This window comes from Lissotriton helveticus, chromosome 4_1 (genome assembly GCF_964261635.1).
Source record: "Lissotriton helveticus chromosome 4_1, aLisHel1.1, whole genome shotgun sequence".
Taxonomy (NCBI): Eukaryota; Metazoa; Chordata; class Amphibia; order Caudata; family Salamandridae; genus Lissotriton; species Lissotriton helveticus.
This window is the reverse complement of record NC_136063.1, coordinates 1,070,593,332-1,070,611,103: the sequence shown is the minus strand read 5'-3', so window position 1 is coordinate 1,070,611,103 and position 17,772 is coordinate 1,070,593,332. Positions and strand designations below refer to the sequence as shown.

Sequence of the window (17,772 nt, the reverse complement as noted above, 5' to 3'; positions counted from 1 at the left end):
ATGGACCAGACGGGTGTAAGCAAGATGGAAGAAATAATGGGGGCATGCTTAGACAAAATGATGGACAAAATCTTGGGGGAAATGAGAGAGAAATTCTCAATATCGGAAGGGAATCAATCTAAAATCCAAGAAGTAGTAGAAAACCTTGACCAGAAACTGAATGATTTAGGAGTACGAGTAACGGCTGTGGAAAATGAGCTTGGCTCTTTAATTAAAAAAGTAGATGCAAACCAAAGAGAGATACGACAGATAAAAGACAGTGAGAGGGCTATCAAAGAAAAACTTGAATCCCTGGAGAATCAAGGAAGACGCAATAACCTCAGATTATTGAATATTCCTGAAAATATGGAAGGGTCAGATATAAAATCATACGCTATATCCTTGCTAGAGGAGTTCTTTCCCTGGACTAAGGACTGTGAGCTATCAACAGATATTCAGCGAGTACACAGGGATCCCTTCAGAAAAAGTAAAGACCGTAAAGCCCCGAGGAAGATATTAATAAATTTCAGGACTTATTCTCTGAAGGAAAGACTTCTCAATGAGGGACTAAAAAGCGGATCCTTTAACAAAGACAATTGGTCATTTCGCGTCAGGTCGGATATATGTAAGGCTACGCAAGATAGACAGTGGGAGCTGGGGCAATATATGCAAGAATTAAAAAGTCTGGGTGCAACTGTCCAGCTGAAATTTCCCGCTGCCTTAAGAATAATGTGGAGAAACAAAATGCACAATCTAAGAGAGCCGAAAGAGGTAGAAAACCTCATTCAGCTGATAAAAGACCAAATTGAAACTGACAAGATGAATAAAGTCTAACGAAATAGTAGGAGAATTTAGAATAGGTAATTTAAACAACTCTTTGGCAGCAAACATGAAAATAAACTAAAAAGCCAAAAAATTTAAAAGAAAGGGGAAAGTGAAGGTATAACAATCATTTAATATGTAAAATTTAGCACGAAAAGGGTGGAAAATACCACCTGAAAAAAGAAGAAGGGAGGCTTCCTCAGGGTGGGACGTTTCGCCTGCACTGTACAGTAATCATGTAAGATATAATCACAAGCGGGTGGGGAGCAAAATAGGGAAAAAAACAAAAAAAATACCTCAAATTTTGGTAAACAAAGGTTTTCGATGGGGACAAGATGGCCCTTTTTTCCTTTTCAACCAAATTTTCTTTGTAAAACGGAATGGCGAAAGAAAAGTTGATAAAAATACTCTCATGGAATGTCAATGGCCTTAGAACTCCCAAGAGAAGAAGACGAATTTTGGAGTATCTGAAAGAGGTAGAAAGCGAGATAATTATCCTCCAAGAAACTCATTTAATAAAATCAGAGTGGTCTCAAATTGTGAAAAACTTACATTGGATTGGCTCAAGCACTCATACTTCACAAGATTGTAATATAAAAGGAGTAGCAATTATCATAAAAAAATCTCTGAATGCTAAACTGGAATCAGAAGAGGTTGATAGAAAGGGAAGATGGGTAATGGCCAAAATTAGGATAGAAGGTTCCTCACTTATGATAGCAGGTTATTATGACCCAAACACTGACGACCCGGCGGCACTTAAGAAATTATATTCAGAATTAATAACATCCACAGTCCCAATAATCGTAGGAGGTGATTGTAATATAATATTAGACCCGACCGTAGACAGGCAACCTCCTTCTAAACAAAGGAATTCACCAAAGATGAGGGAATGGCTGGGGATATATAAAAGAGATCTAAACGTAGTTGATATGTGGATACAAAACGGTGAAAAATCATATCCCTTTACTTTCCATAACAAAAAATTAGGACATAAATCTAGGATAGATTTCTTTTTAATAAGCAACTCACTTCGAGATAAGGTTAAAAGTATTGAACATCAACCAGCTCACTTATCGGATCATTCAGCAGTCCAATTAAAACTCTCACTAACACTAGGCTTAAATCCGACTAGATGGACTCTGGATCGATCAATACTAACAACGGAAGAAAGTGTGGATCAACTGTTAAAATCCACAACTAATTACTTTGCAGACAACGGGGAAGAATCCCCCGAAAGAATTATATGGGACACATATAAAGCAGTAATAAGAGGACATTTACTTAGTTTGGGTGCACATAAAAATAAGCAAAGGAAAACTGACATAAAAAACTTGGAGGCAGATATTAAGGAAACAGAAACACAACTGGGAGCCAGCCCATCACCGATTTCTAAAGAAAAACTAACTGAGAGGGTATGTAAGTTAAAAGAGGTTTTAACAGACTACTTGGAGAATATAGTACAAGAGAAATGGGAGAATAGTAAATTGGCTAAACATGAATATGGGGAAGGCTGCGGGAAAATGTTAGCCTGGAAATTGAAAACAGACCAGACAAGGAATACGATATTATCCGTGTATACCAAAGATCAATCAACCTTATGTGAAGACGATTCCTCAATAAGACAAGAATTTGCAGATTTTTTCTCAACAATATACAAAGAGGACACAAATCCAACGACTGAGAACATTAAGGAATATCTAGAAAGAATAACAATGTCAAAATTAACGGAAGAGGAAGTGGTTTTCTTAAATAGTAATATAACATCTGAGGAAGTTAGATCTGCCATAGGTAGCTTAAAGAAGGGTAAAGCGGCAGGACCTGACGCCCTACCTAATGAATTCTATATAGCCTTAAAAGAGCCTTTAATTGGTCACTTGACAAAGGTCATGAACAAGATTTATGTGGAGCATGAAAAGATCCCTGATTCATGGAACGACGCCACAATAAGTCTTATATTAAAACCGGGGAAAAATCCAAAATCTTGTGAGTCCTACAGACCAATATCTTTACTTAATTGCGACTACAAATTGTTTATGAACATAATAGCGAAAAGGTTATCAAAGCTAATGCCGAATCTGATTAATCAGGACCAGAAGGGTTTCATAAAGGGCAGACAAATTCAAGAAATAACGCATGAATTACTAGCGACAATCGATGTAGCCATATCAGAACAGCTACCCCTCACGATCATCACCTATGAGGCGGCAAAAGCCTTCGATCGCGTAAATTGGCTATTCTTAAATAATATCATAGAGAAAAATAACTTGGGAAGTAATTTTGGTCATTTGGTGAAGGAAATTTACACTAATCCTAGAGCAAAAATAATAGTGAATGGGAGTTTGACAAGCAATATCACTATCCAGAGGGGTACGAGGCAAGGCTGCCCCTTGTCTCTATTACTTTTCAACTTATATATTGAACCTTTAGCCTGCTCAATCAGAAATCATATCCAAATAGCACCTTTTAGATATAAAAATTGGGAAAAGAAAGTGGCTTTATATGCAGATGACCTTATGGTGTTCACGGACAACTACAATAACTCAGAACCAGCAATTAAAGAAATAATGAATGACTTCGGCAGGGTCTCAGGCTATTCGATAAATATCAGTAAGACAGAGGCAATGAGTTGGAATTGTACTATAAAACCAGCTTTCTCAAAGGAAAAAATAAGATACTTAGGGATCACCCTAACTGAAGACCTGAATAAAATTCCCCAATTAAATTTAAATATAGTAGTAAAAGAAATGAGAAGACTTCTTAAAACATGGTCTGGTCTACCACTAAACTTTTTGGGCAAATCAAACACAGTCAAAATGACCATCATCCCCAAATTCATGTATCTTTTTTTTTTTTTTCAAAGTAGTTTTTATTGATTTCAAAATCAGAGAAAAAAAACAACAATCAGACACAGCGACAAAGATCAACAATTCCCACAAGGGGGACTCCGGGGATGTCCTCTCAACAGACCACTGGAATGCAAGAAGGATAAGCTACAAAATTACTGCAAAGCCAATGTCCATTCGTAACAGTGGAACAGTCTAGGTCAAAGCCCAGCCCACCAGACGCCAGCTCTCCACCAGAGGCAGTATTTGATAGGCCAAGCCACCAGCCAGGTATGCATCAGCACCGGAGTCCTCTATAGTCCGTTACCAACTGCCGGGCGTCGCACAAACAATTAAAATCAACAGTCCCCAACCAAAACCCTCCCCCCCACCCCCCCCCCCACCCGTGGTGGCGACCAACTGCACAATCATACCTGGAAGCATACAGCCCTTTAATCAGATCTGAAATAGGTGTAGCGCTCGCAGTGCTGAAGGACATACTGCTGACGGAAGGCACCGGGAAAGAAACCTGACCAAGGGGCCCCACTTAAACAAGAAATTCTTAAAGTTGCCCAGAAATATATCGGACACCCTCTCCAAACTCAGTAATCGCCACAACCACGCATGCCACAATGAGGTCGCCGGCGCCGTCGGCTTCTTCCACGCCGCCGCCAGTGTCAATTTAGCCGCTCCCAAGCACAGCCAAATAATCCGTTTGTCGGCTCTAGTTTGGTGCGCCAACATTGGATCACGAAGTCCCAACAGGACATAGTCCATGGACTCCGGGATCGGATAACCAACCACCTCTTTGATGTGAGCCAGTATCTCCGACCAGAAAGGCTTAATGGTTGGACAGTCCCACCATATATGGCGGAAATCTCCCAATAAGCCGCATCCCCGCCAGCACCTGTCAGAGGACGATGGGAATATGCGATGTAGCTTGGACGGGTAGAGGTACCAGTCATACATAAGTTTCAAATGAGCCTCCCTAAGATCAATCGAATGGTTATGTGCCTTGATATCTCGCCATAACCCCTCCCACTCGGCTCTCGAGATGTCCCTCCCAAGACAAGTCTCCCAGTGCTCCATATAACGGGGCCTTGGAAATATAACAGTGTCCAGGAGCAATCTATATAGGAAGGAGATCGTCCCTTTCATACAAGAAGTACGGGTGATAAACGCCTCGAAGGACGTCAGCTGTCTCGTGGCCGCATCTCGCACTTCCGGCGAAGTAGCCCAGTGCATGAGTTGAATATGATGAAACCGTTTAGTGGGCGGGACCCCATAGTCCCTCATGCAATTGTGGAAGGTAAGGGGATCCGCCCCATGGAACAGGTGGGTAAGCGCCCTACAGCCCCCCTCACTCCAAAGCGTAAACGGTCCATCACGCTCTGCCGGCGGAAAGGACGGATTCCTATGTATAGGGGTAAACGTGATGGAAAGGTGGTCCAGCGGTCATCGCTATTGACCGTGTCCCAGACTTTCAGGACTGTGCTAGCGGGAGTGCATACATAGGCATTCTTGGGCCGATCCGCTTTAGGTTTCCAGGCCAAGTCCCAAATGGATCTCCCAGCCACACTACGTTCCATATGTAGCCAATGCTTCTCCGAAAGGGGCTGTGACCATTCCACCAGCACCCTCAACTGCGCAGCCTTATAGTATAAGTGCATGTCGGGGAACCCCACTCCCCCCTCCCCCCGCGGTCGTCGAAGTACAGCAAACCAAAGCCGCGCCCGGCCTCCCTGCCACACAAATTTCAACATCAGGGTCTTCAAGCGCCGGAAGAAATCCAATTCCACAGGTATGGGGAGAGCTTGGAAAAGATACAAGAATTTGGGCAGCAGCACCATCTTGATCGCGTGAATGCGACCGAGCCAAGAGATGAATTTCGGCTTCCACTTCTCCAGCTCCCCACGGACCGCCGCTAATGCAGGAGGGAAGTTAGCCGCAAACAGCCCACCCAGGGTGGGGGTTAACCTAATACCCAGATAGAGCAAGGATGAGGATGACCACGAAAGAGACGTAAGCGATCGCACACGGTCTACTTCGTCAGGTGGCAGTGTCAAATTCAAAATGTACGATTTATCCATGTTAACTTTAAAACCCGCAACCTTCTCGAACTCAGAAAGAACCTCATGAACATGAGGCAGCGAGCGGCCCGGATCCCCTAATGACAAGAGAACATCATCCGCGAACAGAGAAATCTTATGCTGTTCGCCGGTGAAGGGAAGGCCGGTAATCTGTTCCCTCTCCCTAATCGCAAGCGCCAGAGGCTCTATGCTGAGCGCGAAGAGGAGCGGGGAAAGTGGGCACCCCTGCCGCGTGCCGCGGGAGTGGGGGAAGCAAGCAGATCTATGTCCGTTAACCAACACCCTAGACACAGGCCGATCATAATTAGCCCGGATCATTCGTACAAAGTGGGGGGAGAACCCAAATGCCTCCAGTGTTAAATACAAAAACCCCCAGTCAACACGGTCGAAAGTCTTCTCAGCGTCCAGACCCACAAATACGGCAGGTAAGCGAAACCGGTCGGCCTTTTCGATCAAATGCATCACCCGTCGCAAATTGTCATGGGTTTGCCGCCCCTTGATAAACCCAGACTGGTCTGGGTGAATAATGGCCGGCATCAGATCCTGGAGCCGCTTTGCAAGAATCGAGGAGTACAGTTTGGCATCCAGGTTAAGGAGCGCTATCGGACGGTAGGAGGTGCACTGGGTGGGGTCCTTCCCCGGTTTGGGGAGAATGGTGACCAAAGCCTCGGCCATCGATCCCGAGGTCCGCCCCTCTGCAGCCATGGAGTTGAAGAGGGTAACTAAAAAATCTCAGAGTTCTCCCGCAAATGACTTGTAAAACGAGGCCGTGTACCCGTCAGGGCCCGGGGCCTTGTGGAGCTTTAGAGCTTTTATAGCGTCCATCACCTCTTCCCCCGAAATAGGGGCTGAGAGAAGCTCATTCCACTCCCTGGAGACTTGGGGTATAGGGAGGCTAGCTAGGAAAGCGGATTGAGCAGCTCGATCCAGGTCCTCCCCTCTATATAGAGCAGCATAGAAGCGGCTAAAGATAGCAGCCTTGTCCCCATCCCTGTGTTGGTCCTTTCCTGTCTCATCTTTAATCCCTCCTACATATTCACGCTCCCGTTTATCTCGAAGCTGTCTCGCCAAGTGCTTCCCCACCTTGTTCCCCAACGAGTAGGAAGTCCTCCGCAGCCGCAGGAGCGTAAATTCCGCTCTGTTATTATAGCGAGCCCGGAGCTTCCCCCGGACCGCAGTCAAAGGTCGCAGGGTCACCCGGGACGGATTGGCTTTCTGAGCCTGTTCCAGCACCGCCAGTTCAGACTCAAGAGCCTCACGTTCCTTCCTCCTTTGCCTATTAAGATTAGCATTAAGGCTTAGGCAGGTACCCCGCAGTGAGGCCTTGCAGGCATCCCAAGTGGTATACACCGAGGTGTCCGAAGGCGGGTTAAGCTCCAAGAAGTCCCGAATGGCCCTCCTCAGGTCCTTACATGCAGCGTCATCCCGAGTTAAAGCCTCGGGGAAATACCATTTCTTCCATCCGTCCCCCCCCATCGACCATTGCAACCCTAGCACAACCAAGCTGTGGTCCGACACTGAGAGTGGGAAGATGCTGGATACCTGGGCGTCCCCCCGCAATGCTTGGCTTATGAAGACATGATCAATTCGAGAATAAGACAAATGAACGTGGGAAAAATAGGTGTAGTCCCTAGACTGGGGATAAAGGAAACGCCAACTATCAATCAGCCCCAGTTCCCCCACCCGCCGCTGCGTCTCCGTGGAAAACACCCCCGCCCCGGACCTTTGTGAGCACGAGCTATCCAGAACTTTATCCCACACCATATTGAAGTCTCCCAACAGGAACAGCTGGCCCTCCACGAACTCCCCCACTTTTCCCAACAAAGTCTGCAAAAAGCCGTTCTGCGAGGCATTGGGCACATACACCACCACAAACGTGCACATACGTCCATACAGCAATCCCTTCACCATCAGCCATCGCCCCTCCTTATCCCCGCTCACCCCCCCCGGTTGGAAGTGGAGGGACGCCCGAAACAATAGAGCCACCCCCCTGTGCTTAGTGGAAGCGGACGCCCTGTATATAAGTGGAAAATGTCGATGCCGGAGCCTAAGCTCATCTTTCCTGGCTAGGTGAGTTTCTTGAAGACCAACCACATCCAGGTGGTGGTCCGCCAGGTACTTCCACACTTTCTGCCGCTTCTGCGGGGAATTGAGCCCCTTCACGTTCCAGGTGCCTATACTAATAGTCATAATAAATCAAGGAACAGCCCCCGCACCATGACACATACAGCCGAGGATGGGGTCTTCGTACCTCTCCACCCGGGGGCCCATCCATCCCCCCTCTACCAACCCCACTTCCGTCCCCAACCACCCATCGCACCCCTCTCCCCACCACCAGCCTGCCCTCCACAGTGAAATGCAAGTCAAGTATGACCCCCAAAAGCAGAACTCCAGGAATGAGTTGTAAAGCACACGCCCACCCCCACATGCAGCACCCCATACACACAGCCAACAGTCGCCACCACTGGCCCCCCTTCCCCCCCATGTGCCCCAACCCCCCCAACATGTCCCCCAGCCCCAAACCCCCCCCTTCCCCCCCATGAAACAGAGAAACAACAAAACACAACTCAAGGCACTGAACCTGAACCTCGTAGTCATCAGTTCCAGCAGGTCACAGTTCGGAAGTCCCCTACTGGTCTGGAATCGGGGCTGGGGTGTCAACCTGGTGACCCCCAGGTCCAAGGTCCGAGGTGTCTCCTCCAAAAGTACCATCATACCCCGGGGACCTCAGGCCAAGAGCCCCTCCGACGCCAATCAATGGTACCGGGGTCACGCTGCTCCAGAACCTGCCTGGGAGTCCGCCATAGTGATGGAGGCCACCGAAGCCACTGCGGCTCCCCTCTCCTGCACACTAGTCGTAGGATCTGGTCATCGTCGCTCCGGTGATGGGCCCACTCTGTGCCAGGAAGAAGAACGACGCCGCCTCCGGAATGGCGAGCTGCGTGCTTCCTGAGAAGGTTCCGCTTCCTCGATGCCCAGAAGATCCTTCGCCACCTGCAGGGAATTGATCTGCCTCAGCCTATTCTCCCAACGAAATATAATCCGGAAAGGATGGCCCCATGAGTAGGAGACCCCGCGCTCCCGTAGGAAGGCGGTCACAGGCCGGAAGTCCCTCCGCTTCTGCAATGTCGTCGCCGCCAGGTCCTGGTAGAGCTGCGGGCGGTGGTCTCTAAATTGTAATGAGGTGATGGTTCTAGCTTTCCTCAGAATCCTTTCCTTCATCTGAAAGTCATGCACACAAACGAGGATATCCGGGGGCGGGCCCCCGCCCCGTCTGGGCAACCCCACTCTATGCACTCTGTCCATCTGAATGTCACGCACCTCTCCATCCTCCAGAATCTGGATAAACAAGGCCTGAACGTACCCACGCAGGTCCCCCGCTTCACCGTCCCACGGCACCGCCTTGATACGAATATTATTTCTCCTAGAGCGGTTCTCCAAGTCCTCCGCGTGGGTCTGCAGATCCAAATTCTGCTCCGTGAGGCGAATGATGTCCTGTTGGAGCTGGTGCACATCATTCGCCATGCTTAGGTCGTAGTCCTCCAGCGTCGCCACCCTTTCACCAATCCCATCTACGTCCCTCCGCACCTCCCGGAGGTCCGAGGCCAACTGCGTACGGAGTTCGGAGATGTCATCCTTAATGGAGGCGAAGAGCTCCGTCATGAACGCTTTAGTCGCAGGCGCTTCGTCGTCCGACTGCTTTGAGGACCCGCTGGCACCCGGCGACGCCGGCTGCTGCGACGATTTAGAGGTCCCATCCTTCAGCATTTTCCCCCTACGCTGCGAGGAGGACATGGCCGCGAGTAGCTGCAGCACTCTTATCACAAGACTCCGATGTGGCCGCAACCGGGGGATAGTTCTCAGGCAGGCGACTCTCCGCTCCGGCTCGTCCTTTCAGCGACGCGGCCTCCCCTTCCCCAGGGCAACCACGAGCCGGCTAGTGCCGCGTGCACCCGAGGCTCTCTCCAATCCAAGAGGCAGATAATGGGTGGTAAGGCGCCCAGACCATAGAACGCGTGTGACCGCTCTATAGCAAGTTCCCCAGTCAGCAGCCAGTTCCAGAGGCAAGTAGGACCGGGCCGCCAAGCGCTGCTACGCAAGGTCCCTCCAAAATGGCGCCACGTGCGTGGTTGCAAGTTGAGTCCGCCTCTCGGGCGGGTGGCAGCATCAGCTCCCCTCAATCTGGTCTCCGTGCCCTCCGGCCTCAGTCCCACCGCCACTCTGGAGAACCAATGTTCAGGCCAAAGGTGCAACCACTCCGATGAAGTCCCCTGGGCACTGCAGATGAGGTCCACCTCAGACCCGAGGCTAGGACCCGCCACAGGACAGACCAGCAGAGTTATTGTCCCGCTACAGCACCCAATGCACTGCCACCGTTATTGCCTTTCTTCCAGCCGCTTCGACTCACCCTGCGCACCACGGGTGCAGGAGCAGCGTCATGCAGGATCTTCCAGCCGGTAGGCCCCCCCCGGGCCCGGCCCACGTAGGCACCGTGTCACCCAGCTGCCACGGCCAGTTATGCCGGCTCCGTCCCTGCTCCGCCCCGCGGCTAGCTCCTCCGCAGGCCAGGCACGCCGATCTGCACCGCTGGTGACGAAGGGGGCAATTAGTACACACGCTCCCCCGCTGGGCAAACGCCGCTCAGCCCGGGCCGGCCCCAGATCTCTCAAGGCCGCTGCCACACAGGCCCCAGCTCGGCTCCACTCCGCTGAGCTCCGGCGGGCTCCCAGCCACCCGCAGGCACAGCTGACTCCTCTACGGAACTGCTTTCCGTTGCCAGCGACACCGCCGGCGAGTCCAGCTCTTCGCTCCCCCAGTTCGACGCGGCGTCCTCGCTCAGGACCAGGATCCGCTCAGTCCCCGGCCGGCCTCCTGAGCACGCAAGGCCGCCGCCTCACAGGCCGCAACTCGGTCCCTCACTGTCGGCCAACGGAGGCTCCGATTTTCCCCGCTGATGGCACCGGAGCACGCCTCCAGGGATCGGCAGCCCCCTCCGACCAAATGGCACCAGTTAGCCCGTCCTGGGACCCCGCTATACGGTGCTATGCAGGTCCGGCGTCGGAGAGGCTCGAGGAAGCGTCCTACTCCGACGCCATCTTGGCCACGCCCCTTCATGTATCTTTTTAACACGATTCCGTTGGAGTTTAATAAAGCTGCTTTAAAGAAAATACAAGGAGAATTGTCCAGCTTTATTTGGTCAGAGAAAAGCACAAGAATTGCGTGGAATAAACTCAGGAGAAAGAAGAATCAAGGGGGCATTGCAAGCCCTGATATTATTGAATACTGCAGGGCTTTTCAGTTTAAAAACTTTAGAACGCTGCTAATGAAGCACGGTAAATTCCCAAATTTCCTGCAACATATTACAAATGGAGAAGACTATTTCCTTTTCAAATTTGGCCATCCTAAATTCTTTAAGAAAGTAAAATTGAAGCTGCTAACTAATGCGGTCAAATTATGGACCCAGTTAAGAAGCATCTTGAGGATCCCATACTATAGTAATATGGCCCCAATATGGGATTCACCTGGAACACCAGAATGCCTTAAAGATGCATTATCCAGTGTACTTAGACAACTGGGTTTCGAAAAATGGGGACAACTTCTATGTGAAAATGAATTAATATCATGGGAACACCTACACACAATAACGGAAGGGAAAGTGTCGAAGTTTAAATATTATCAATTGAAGAGCTGGGCTAATAGCATTCCAAAAGGAACAACAGACATAGGAAACTTTGAAAAGGAAATGACTAAGGAATCCACAATAACAAAAGAAATATCAAAATGGTATTGGGCGTTAATTGAAGCTGGAGAAGAAGATCAATCAATACCCGAAAAAATATGGAGAAGAGAGTTTACCAATGAAGACTTTGATCTAAACATGATCTGGAAAAAATCATCAGAATTATGCTGGGCGTGTGTAAAACCCGCTGCTCTAAAAAGAAATCACCTGTTCTCAATACATAGAGCGTATTGGACTCCAAAGAGGTTATCAAGCTTCAAAAGTGCATTGATAAAATCCTGCAGTAAATGTGGCGAAGAAAAAGTAGATGACACCTATATGTTCCATCATTGCCCGGCACTTGCGCATTTATGGCAAGAAATTCGTAAGACACTCTCGGCTCTAATGAGAACCCCAATAACTGTAAGTACCTCTTTAATTATTTTTGGGATCGCCTCAAATATCATTAGACTAAGTAAACCTCAGGAAAATTTAATGTTTGTGCTGATACTATTAGCACGTAGAGAGATCTGCATAAACTGGATAAAACCGGTACCTCCGTCACATGAGGACTGGTTAAATTCTGTTATTAGGGTATGTAGGTTGGATAGAAAAGGGAATAGTACAAAAAGAATGCAGCACTGGGAGATATGGGTAAACTTTTTTACTCCTGATTGACAATTTAGTTTTAATTTTGACCCTTTTCCCTCTTTTTCTTGTGTTTCGGCCGGTTTTTCTTTTTTTCCTTTTCTTTTTCTTTCTTTTTCTTTTTTCTTTTTTTTTTTTTGTCTACCAATGATTAAAGCGGAGACAATAATTTCCTGGCAGGTCTGGATCTCTGCCTGAGTAGCTCTAGGGCTAGCTCATCACAGAATGTTGGAATTATTGTGTTGGATAAAGGTAAAGAGGAGAATATTGACAGGTTCCAAGAAACGGCTGGGAAACTCCCCCTGGGATTGTTAACAGAAATCCGGGGCAGTGAAGGTTCACAATATGAACAGACCGTCAATTTCCCCCGAACACCTTATTATCCATTTTCTTTTCGCAATATGAGGTATAGAAAAAAAAAAGAGGGATAAGGAGATTACTGACTACTTGGCAGTAATACCACATGATGTATTAAGTAATGAGGAAAAACAGAATCTAGATCTTACTCTAACGCTACAAGAAGTAACGGAGGCTGTGAAGCAATTACCAGCAGGGAAGGCCACAGGCCCCGACCAAATACCAGTAGAATTCTATAAAACATTCTGGGATGTACTGGGGGTAAATATGCTGGAAATTCTTAGACAGGCACAGACAGGTAGATCAGTTACACAATCATGGGCAGGGGCAGATATAATTGTGATTTTAAAGAAAGATAAGTCGCCACTAGAGCCAGGGTCCTATAGGCCAATTACACTGTTAAACGCAGATACAAAAATCTTTTCAAAAGCATTGGCACAAAGACTGAGTAAGGTGATCGAGGGGCTAGTTTGCACTGTCCAGCATGGCTTTATCCCTGGGAAAGGAACCACCCAGCACACCAGACAGATGATCACCATTCTGGACGCAGCAGGGGTTGCAGGAGATCCTGTCGCGGCTATATTTCTCGATGCCGAGAAGGCTTTCGACAGGGTCTCCTGGGACTACCTGTGGAGGGTGATGGAGTGGTTTGGGATAGGTGAGAGTTATATCAGGGCAGTTCAGGCTCTCTATCAAGGCCCAAAAGCAAGAATAAGAATTAACAGGAGCTATACAAAGGCAGTTCAGATAAAACGAGGGACGAGGCAGGGCTGCCCAGCATCACCATTATTGTTTGCTCTTTATTTAGATCCTTTCTTGAGAAAACTTATAAACAACAATAATATCCAACCTGTAAGGTTACATGAGTCTGAGCATAAGATATTGGCATATGCAGACGATGTGGCTATAATAACACCGAACCCAGGGAGTGCGATAGTGGAAGTTGAACAAGAGGCGAAGAATTTTGGAGTAATAGCGGGTTACTCGATTAATAAAAACAAGACCCAGATTGTGCAGAATAGTAATACGACATACCAGGATGTTAGAGTGGTGCCAGCAGCTACATACCTGGGTGTAAAAGTCACTGCTGACTTGGATAAACTCGTAGGGCTCAATATGGAACCACTGTTACTTAAGGTTAAAAAAAACACAGAAAGGATCCATAATTTGCACTTGACACTAATGGGTAGGATAAACGTGATCAAAATGATCACGTTTCCGAAATTTCTTTACATTTTCAGAGCAATACCGCTATTTTTTGACCAGATATGGTTTAGCAAAATAGAAAAAGTAATTAACAGACTGATATGGGCTCAAGGGAAGACTAGACGAGCATATCGCTATATGACACTACCAAGGGAGAAGGGGGGTTGGGGGGCACCGGACTTTAGACTATATTATTGGGCAGCTGTTTTACAGTATGCACAGGGGCTCCTGGGGGGAGGAGAACAACTTAGTGATGGCACAAATTGTATAAATGTTTACAGAGCATTGCTAGGAGGGGAGGCAGAGAATGCTCTGTTAAACACAATTGATTATAATTATTTTAAACATACCAGGTTCAAGACATTGAGAGCAGTTTATAATGTCTGGAAGGCGATCGCGAAAAAGCTTGGTATAGGGAGATACAATTTTAATACTCGTTTATACGCAAATCACTCACTCCCAGGCGAAATTTTCCGAGATGAAATTATGAAAGACTGGGACAACAAGGGGATTAGAAGGATAGGGGACCTATTGGATACAAAGGTAGGGGTACTATTATTTCAGGAACTGCAAAAGAAATATGGGTTATTGAATAACAGTTTTTTTAAGTATCTCCAGATAAGAAGTTTTCTCATGAAAAAAAGAGGTGGATTGATAGGATTTAACCAATGCAGAATAATGGATTACATTGATATACAGAATTATCGCACAATCCGACAGTTATACGCAGAAATGTATGTGTTAAAAATTGATGATAGAGAGAAATATGCTGAGAAGTGGGTAGAGAAGGTGGGCTCTTACAGATATCGATAGACTTAGGACGTACAGTGTTATGTTCTGCGACACTACAATCACAACACTACAAAACACTGTACTCTCTCTATCATACGCCGGCAAGAATTGCACAGGGGGGGGGTGCCAATGGGATTACATGCCAACGATGCGATGCAAGGTAAGCAGACATTGTTCATATGTTTGCGCAATGTCCACAATTATACACGCTAAAAGAAGCTATAGAAGGATTTTTGGAAAATCCATTGGGAATTAAGATCAAATTAACAAATGATTTAATAATCCTAGGAGTTTCTACAGGAACACCGGACTTCTGTACAGAATTTTTATTTATGGTAACAGCGGTATATCGGATTGGAATTGCAAGGGCCTGGCTTTATAGGATGCCCCCAACATTTCAAAGCTGGATCGCTAGGCTATTATCTACATATAATTTGGAGAAAGCCATATATGAAAGGAAGGGTAGAAGAGCGCGAGCACTAGGGGGAAGAATTTGGCAACCAATAGATAAATGGAAAAATAAATTAAGTCCAGAGAACCTGGGAGATAGCAGATAGGTGGTGGGGGGGGTATGACATGTAAAACTGATATGCTCACTATCAAAATGTATGTTTATGAGGTAAATTAGCTTGTGCTTGTATGGCAGTATTTTGATTTTTATTGTGCTCTTTCCTTCTTTTTCTTCTGTTTTTTTTCTTTGGAAATTTAACGCTGTGAAATGCAATGGAAATTTTGGAAAAATGGGGGGGGGAACACTTTAATAAAAATATAAAAAAAAATAAAAAAAAATGTTGCCCTTTAAAATATGGCGGTACAAAAGGGGGTGGTGATGGACGGAGCATCTGAACCAATCAAACACTCACACCCAGTCAACAGATCTGAGTTACATCCATCACAGTTCTTTAGCCCACTCTGCCACCCCAGTTCGGACATGGCCATATGCAAATCAGTCTGACCCTGTGCATCATGGGAACAGTCCAGCCCGAACTGCCAAGCCATGCCTTCCCTGGACCGGAAACATGCTTCCTAGGACCGGTTTCTGGCATTTCAGCAATCTTCAGCCAGGCTTGCTTGAATCCAGTGGCAAAGTGAGCAAGGGACTCACGTCTGGCAGCAAGCGTGGTCACATAACATAACATGTTGTTCTCCAGTGACAAGCATAAATAAACAACGTGACTAGTGTCTTGATATCTGAGATCTCCGCGTTTTAAACACAAATTGCAATAATTTTTCCACAATGATGGCCACAAATGTGGTCACGCACGGTTACGCAACGTGAAGTGTTGCGTTTCAGTAACCAGGCTGACGAAACCAAGAGGAGAAGGCAGAAACGTGTGACGTCACAGAGGATCTCTAAAAGGTGACGCAAACAGTTGAATGGCTGCACGAGAAAGACAGAGCGCGAGACAGAAAGAGCGTGAGTAACGGTTAACTCACAAAAATAATGAACATCTTATCAATTTGAAGTACTTGCTGTGAAATATTTGGGAGTTTCAGTGTTGAGGTCATATGTCGTAGGAAGTCCTTGAAGAGTGGATATTTTAAGCCTTACTCTCTTTTCAGTTCGTCTTCAGTTTCCGCTGATAAGATCATTAACACTTGGGTGGATCAAGATCATCGCCAGTGTAATAAGTAGGTTCCAGAAGACGATAAGAGATTTGAAGCAGAATTTTATTAGGATTCCATAAATATAGACCTCATCCACAAGAGCGCTTTTAGAAGCAACCACCAAGGCCACAGTCTTCAGTTACAATGACAACAGGAGCAACCAGCTCCTAGGTTACAGAATACAAGCTCCTAGGTTACAGAACCACTAATGGAGATTGTTCTATAACCTAGGATACTACAAAACCACTTAATTTTATTACGCTTCGTGCTTCGTCATTACACGATTAATATGCGATGTCGAGACCTCATTTCACAAAGATTGGATTATTCCAACGTCCTCTATTTGGGCTTGCCAGAATATCTTTTGCAGCGGTTGCAAGTTGTTCAGAACGCGGCCGCGAGGGCCATCTATGGCCTAAATAGGCGAGCCAGTGCTGCTGCTCTGTTGCAGTCGTGCATTGGCTGCCTATCCGGAAGCGGATTGCCTTTAAGACTTTGACCTTGGCCTATAAAGCCCTGCATGCTGTGGGAGCAAAGTATCTCCAAAGGAGACTTGCCTTTTACCATCCGGCTCGCTCTCTAAGATCAGAATCTCTGTTTCTTGCGGTGGTCCCGCGAGTAAAGAGAGCCCGTATTGGAGGCCGCTCCTTTGGACTGCGGGCGCCACAGCTGTGGAATACTCTGCTGTTGACACTACGCGGTGCTACTAATTTGCTTGCCTTTAGGAAAGGCCTTAAAACTTGGCTCTTTGCCCTTTAGGTCATCACTTTTTCTGTTCTGTCTCTTTTAATCTGTTTTTACATCACTGAGTTGTGTTATACTGCTATAGGTCTCAATAAAAGCGCCGGGACACTCTTTTTGAGTAGCCGTGCGCTATACAAAACCAAATATAACATAACATAACATAACATAACATAACAAAGAACTCACGTTACAACTATCTATGCCAACTTGTGGAAACCATCGCCGTTTGAAAGCGGAGAAATCGTGTTGTATCCAGCAGTGTGTTTTAAAGCTATCTTAACAGAGCTATGGCGTACGTCGTGTTACTCTGAGGACGGTACCAAAACTTGCCGGGATATCCTTGGACACCTCCTTGAAACCCTGCCTACCAGGGGTGGTCTTTGGAGTTAATGAGCTTGTGGTTGCTGTGGTTACAGCTCATAAAAACACAATATTCTATGATGAAGCAGGATGTGTAGACATTTGAACCACCTTCTGCACAGAAAGTTGTGGGATTCTGTATGGTTTCTACTGTGGGATTTTGTGAACAGTGTGAGGCGAATATTTGATGATCACTCCTCAGAGGGAGTTTCTGTATTAATTTTTGGCTAATTGTGCTTGACATTGTTTACGTTGACAGTATCCAGCTCGTTTTCACTTTTTTTACGGTCACACTGGTAAATCAGTCTTGCTCAGTTACTGTTTATGACACAAGATCACAGAGGTACGGTGACAGTCCTGCTTATGACTAATTTATGACAAACCTGCACAGACATACAGCGAAGCTTATCTGCTGGAGTATAGCCCATTTTATGCTTGTCAGGGCGGTGATGCATACACCAATACCTGGTTACTGAAAATCAGGTGTGGCAAGCACACCCCTGTCTGGTCAGTGGTGTGACACGCACACCAGTAGCTTATCTTGTGAAAATATACTTTATTATGAGTGTATTGTCATCTGTTATTGAAGACGCATTTGAAAATCTGTGGTATTTTGCTTAGCATG

General features: G+C 46.7%; 1 protein-coding gene across 1 annotated transcript in view; it reads right to left on the bottom strand.

Moving 5' to 3' along the window:
* DNAH5 (dynein axonemal heavy chain 5) overlaps positions 1–17,772 on the bottom strand; it is a 5,174,212-nt gene that overhangs the window by 2,039,607 nt on the left and 3,116,833 nt on the right. The gene's annotated exons all lie outside the window — the stretch shown is intronic.